This window comes from Galeopterus variegatus, unplaced genomic scaffold, assembly GCF_000696425.1.
Source record: "Galeopterus variegatus unplaced genomic scaffold, G_variegatus-3.0.2 Scaffold1143, whole genome shotgun sequence".
Lineage (NCBI taxonomy): Eukaryota > Metazoa > Chordata > Mammalia > Dermoptera > Cynocephalidae > Galeopterus > Galeopterus variegatus.
In genome coordinates, this window is record NW_007727254.1 from 21,410 (window position 1) to 27,708 (window position 6,299).

The window sequence follows — 6,299 nt, forward strand, 5'->3', positions numbered from 1 at the left end:
CAGGCAGGGTTTTTCCACTGGTGTTTGGTGTAGGGCAGGTACTATGTAAAGGTTTCTGTTCTGCTAGGCTGCTCCCCTCACTCCCCCATTCCCAGTCCTCTGGCTAGAAGGCCAGGCTTTTTTCTTGAAGCGTTTTTGTTTGTGTCTTTGGTAGTTCTGCATTACAGACTTCTCCAGTACTCTGTCCCATTTAGGAGGCAAAAAGAAAACCCAGGCAACTCGCTGCCATGCCCTTCCTCTAGTCTTAGTGTCCCCATGCATTCCACCTTCTTCTGTCCCCCTTCCAGAGCTGTCCTGTGTTTGCCGTGTTATATCAGGGTTGTTTTTCATCATAAAAGGGAGGACCCGGAGAATAGAACTACTTTATCTTAGCTGGAACTAGAAGTACAAATATGCATTTTTTAAACACTAAAAATCAGCAAAACTTAATCAAAAAGGAAAAAAAAACATTGCCAACATACTATTTTAATTTTTTCATGTCTCAAACATCACATGTACAATTTTTTTCAGCATAACATGTAAAACCCTCAAAACTCTGATTTCTCATAGCAAGTTTGATATAGTTCCAGTAAGGAATGCACTGGCGAATCACTTATTTTTTTTATTCATCTGTGATAAGAAGTTCTCTTGTTTATGTGGAACTTCATTTTGGGTTTCAGATTTTCTTTTTTATTTTTTCCTAAGACAATTTTCCCCTCTCAATGCAATCTCCTGGAAGGTAAACCATCCACATTCTCGGTGCCACATCCCCCGGTCTCCTCAAAAAGAATGTAGTACAGGGTCTTTGCTTGAATTTGTAGGTGGTCTTCTGTGACCTGTTTTTGTTATTAGGCCAGAGCCACAAGCAAGTGTGGAATAAAGGCCATTTTTCTTCAGTTCCTTTTCTGGAGAAAGCACAGTATCTGCCTTTTTTTTTTTTTTTTTGAGGAAAGATGCACTATTATCCTGATGAAAAGTAAAAACTCACATCGATGTCTATAGCTCTTCCAAGTCATTTTCATTTATAATTACATCATATTCAGAAACATCAATAACGTACCCTGTTTATCAGTATGTGAACATAGCTGTGTCATATTCTGTTTTATGCCATTTTGCAGCTAGCTTCGACATGCGACACTTACTATTGGAGGGGTGGGGTGATTTGGAAACAAACACATGCTTTTGCTCAGTTCCTGGGCCTCTTCACACTGAAAATCCTGCTGCATGTTATTTTCCCGGAGCTCCTCCCGAGCAGCACGCATCACTGTTAAAAAGATTTCCAATAATGGGCAGAAAAGATCCAGTGCCGGAGTTTCTTCCTTTCTTTTAGGTGTGATCCTTTCTTTTTCCACTAAGTGGAATACCTTGACTGTGACAGTCTACTCAGAACATTGCCAGTTTAGAAGAGCAGCTTAAAATCGTCATGTTCCTGCAGGCCACACCCACCGTTATCTTTCTTTCTGTTCTTTCACATGGAGACGCACTGCAAGTCCACCATCTTTATTACCATTTGTTTGAATTCTTGGTTTAATCTGGCTTTGCTTGGGGTGCTAGACAGCTTATCCACATTAGAAAAAGGCTGGTGCTCCAGGAGAGAATAATCCATCAAAGGTGCTTGCTCAACTGATGCAGCAGTGTCTCTGCCATCGACTGTCAACCGTGCCCTCCCCTTCCCAAAAGGCTTTTTGAGTTTACAACTTGTTTTCCATGTATCAGCTGTCTTCCCTGCAGCTCTTCCAGAAGTGTCTGACTTCTTGAGTAAAAACAACTCTTTGAGGCTGTTGCTGTTGCTGCTGAAGACAGTATCTAATCCACGGTCCTTGATGACTGTTTTGAGTATAATTTCTCCCCATCTGCACAGACTGAGCCTGGAGCTGTAAATGATCGCCTAGGGCGCCTGGGAGGAGCTGCAGTGGTTTCAGCAGTACTTGCTGATTCTGGGCCTCATACAGGAGAAATTCGGCCCAACGTTTTTGCCAATTTTGCTTCCTGTTTATTTGAAAGAAGGTAACTATGTCTTATCTAGAAGTTCTTCATTTATCCCTCCCAGATCTTTAATGTCCTGATGTGGTTTTTTAGACATCATGACAGAAGGCAAGTGAAGGAAACATGCTTTTCCACAAAGTGCTTATATTTAGATTTTCTGCTTTGTTATCCATTTTCACATACTTTGAAGATGGTGTCTTCTTTAGTTGGGGGGTGTTTACTTAGATTCCACTCTGGAAATGTCCTCTGCTGTGAAGGCTAATGGCTGCAAGGTTCATGGCGGTTGTCAGCACTATACACTGTGTCCAAGAGGATGCCCTGGACCGGGCATCAGAGAAGACACGGTGCTCCTTGCACTTGAGATGCCGCCTACCTCTTCATCCTTTTCTCTTTGCCATGGTGCTCTTGCACAGTGGCTTCCTTTCTGCACTGAAACACAGTGAATCTGCTACTACCCCCGGGCCTTTTCACTTGCCATTTCTCTACTAGAATGCCTTTCTCTGGATCTCTACAGGCCAGCTATCCCTCACCATTCAGACCCCATCTCCTCCCCACACATACCACCAACTGAGGCCCATTACTCTAACCTGATTCTTTTTCATGGTGATGGTATTGGTCTTGGAAGCTTTTATCAAAATAAAATTACCCTGTGTATTTATCGGCTAGGTGCTCAGCGTCTCTCTCCATGGTAGAATTTTAGCTCCGTACAGTTGACATCCTCTTCTCAGCCATGAGTCCATAACAATTCCCAACATCATGAGCACAATTCCCAGCACATAATGAGCACCATGCAAGTATTTGCTCAATTGAATTGTGTTGAATCCAACTGAAGTAATTTCAAAGGAAATTAATGAAACTATTAAAAGGTGGATATATTTTTAGCTTGTGGGGTCATTTGAGAAAAACAAATATGTTAAAATTAAGTGTTTGACATGAATTGCTCTGGACTTACAACAGAAAGGAACATCCTACTAAAGCTGGATTCAACAAAGGAAGGGTAGTTTCCTGTCTACCTCCTCTCCTTGCCTTCATTCAGTGTTTCATGCATTTGGCTAACGAGCACTGGAGGATGATATCCTGCGCCAGCTGTCTGCCAGGGGCTATTCCTGCCTTCAGGGCACTGGCCATGTGAACGCATGGTGAGTGTAAAGACAGGAGCATGCACCTGGGCTCCCTGGAAGCACGGAGCAGAGCAGGTCACCAGAGAACAGGCTGTACAGGGTGTTGGGGGGTGGTTGCAAGGTACCAGGGATGGGTCAGCATCCAGGGGCCAACGTTGAGTGGAAGGCCCAAACAGCAGCAGAGCTCAGTGCAGAGTCCAGGAGGTAACAGTCTAGGAACAAAGACAGGAGCAGGAAAGGGGGAAACCACCATCCAGACAGGGTGAGTGGCCCGTGCAACCTACACGGTGCCTGTTGACCCCTGGCAGGGGCTGTTCCTTACCCGTAGTGGTGGTGGTGGTGTTAATAATAAGAATGATCAGCATTCACTGAACACTTATTTTTACAAGTTACCATGGTGTGACATATTGCACACCTGATCTCATTTAATCCATCACGACAATGTAATGACACGGAGACCACAGCTCACCCACCAGACTGATGCGAAATGCAGCCTTTGACAGGTTAGTTGACTTTTCCAAGATCACACAGCTAATAAGTGGCAGGTTTGGGCCAGAGCTCAGGTCTGCCTCCTCCGGAAAAGTCACAGGGGCCGGACCATGTGTTAAGCTCACAGATCCAACAAAATTCCCCGCAGGGCCTCCCACATCAGCTCCTTTTGTTGTACCCAGCCTTGACCTGGCCTGACCGTGACATACCGTGGGGGGGTCTGGGCTGATTTCAGATGAGGATAGCACAGGTACCAAAGATGGGGACAAGGGCAGCACATAATCAAGGAGGAACAAAACTGAGCCCCATGCACCTGTGATCATAGTGTCTGGAAAGTCAAAAGCTCGTGCTGAGTTGAGTTAAAATGCTAATCTCAATAGGAAAGATTGTTTGTTTGTTGCTTTGGTTGGTTTTATTTTGTTTTTTTAATCAAATTTTTAAGTCACATTTATTTGTAGCAATCCTGTGAAACTTCTACTATTTCACCTGATATCTATCAATCTCAAATGAGCATCAAAAATAGTTTATGCACTCATGAGTAGCTCTCAGCGTCCGTGAGACAAGACTTTCACTAGATAAGGCTTATGACCCATCTGAGACTGGGTCCTCTACCGCAAACCCAGGATGGAAGGACAGGCATAAGGGACGTGGGGCAGAGAAGGGCTGGGAAACTCTTGTAGGAGAAGAAACAAGGCGGCGGGGGGCAGGGGAGGAGGGGACGTCCTCCTGCATCTGTGAACTCCGTGAGACAAGACTTTCACTAGATAAGGCTTATGACCCATCTGAGACTGGGTCCTCTACCACAAACCCAGGATGGAAGGACAGGCATAAGGGACGTGGGGCAGAGAAGGGCTGGGAAACTCTTGTAGGAGAAGAAACAAGGCGGCGGGGGGGAGGGGAGGAGGGGACGTCCTCCTGCAACTGTGAATAGTTCTGCTGGCTCTTGAGAGACCTCGAGTCATCTCCCTGTGAAGCTGGGGGCATGAACACACCCAAAATCCTGGTCTGAAACTTTAGAGACATTCAAGAAAGTAGAAGGCTATAAAAAGAGCATTGAAAGGGTGAACACAATGATGAGAGACAAGATAGAAAGAAAAGTGAATTCTGGAGAAGGCTGAGATGGTTTTCAACTACCTCATGGTGAATAACAGCTTTTTAAATTTCTTCCAAATATTTAACAAATATGAATTTCTTAAATCAGGTGGTGGTTGCTCAGATGGCAAGATGCGCTTTTTTTCTCAGATGGCAAGATGCGTTTTTTTTTTTTAATTTAGAAATATTTACACCCACAATCTCATCCCAGCTTCAGGAACTCATCTGTTGAGCTTCTTGGGCTCGAGCTGTTACTTCAACACATATGCTATAAAAATATTCTGCTCACGACTTAAGGCTTTCTTCCACTCCAGATTTCTTGTCCCACTGAAGTGGCATAAATATTAAAAACAAAAATATTGTGTTACATANGGAGATGTAGATGAAAATCCACCTGAGGGGGCCACATCTTTGAAATTGGTGACTCAGCTAATATTCCTTAAACACAAACCACGCTCCAGTGTCATACTTGGAGCTATGAGCCCACGGGGTCTTCTAGAGAGAGCAACACAGGACTAAGCCAGTACACACCCACGTGGAAAGTCAAGCGTAAATGAAGGAAATAATACTAGTCAGAGAAAAGTGGTGGGCTAACCAACCGCCACTGAACTAGTGATGTAAAGTTTGATAAATATTTGATGACCTCTGTGTGCACGTCCTTTTAGCTGAAGCATGCCAGGCCCACCCTTAGCACTTCATGCATCTTTGTAATGTCACTAAGTGCAAAGGGTTTAATTCCTTAAACACAAACCACGCTCCAGTGTCATACTTGGAGCTATGAGCCCACGGGGTCTTCTAGAGAGAGCAACACAAGACTAAGCCAGTACACACCCACGTGGAAAGTCAAGCGTAAATGAAGGAAATAATACTAGTCAGAGGAAAGTGGTGGGCTAACCAACCGCCACTGAACTAGTGATGTAAAGTTTGATAAATATTTGATGACCTCTGTGTGCACGTCCTTTTAGCTGAAGCATGCCAGGCCCACCCTTAGCACTTCATGCATCTTTGTAATGTCACTAAGTGCAAAGGGTTTTTAAATACAGTCATGTACCTCATAATGACATTTAGGTCAACGACAGACCCATAAGATTATAATACCATATTTTTACTGTATGTTTTCTATGTTTAGATATGTTTAGATACACAAATACCACTGTTACAAATGCCTACAGTATGTGGTACAGTAAATGCTATACAGGTTTATAGCCTGGGATCCACGGGCTGTGTGGTAGGAAATACCATCTAGGTTTGCGTAAGCACAGTCTGTGATGTTCACACAATGACGAAATTGCCTGGTGACGCATTTCTCAGAACGTATCCTTGTCGTTAATCGATGCATGACCATAATGACCTGACTCAGAAGAAAAAAAAGCAAAATCCAATACAATGAACACCAAGGGGATACAGGAATTGTACAGATTGCTTTGAATAGAAAAAAAACTTGTTTAAACATGTGGAACTTGGGCCGGCCCGGTGGCGCACTGCTACAGTGCACCGCTTGGGAGCGTGGTGGCGCTCCCGCCGAGGGTTCAGATCCCACATACAGACCGGTTCCCGCTCACTGGCTGAGCGAGGTGTGGGCGCAGCACCGAGGGTTGCGATCCCGTTGCCGGTCCCAGTCCGGTACGGGCG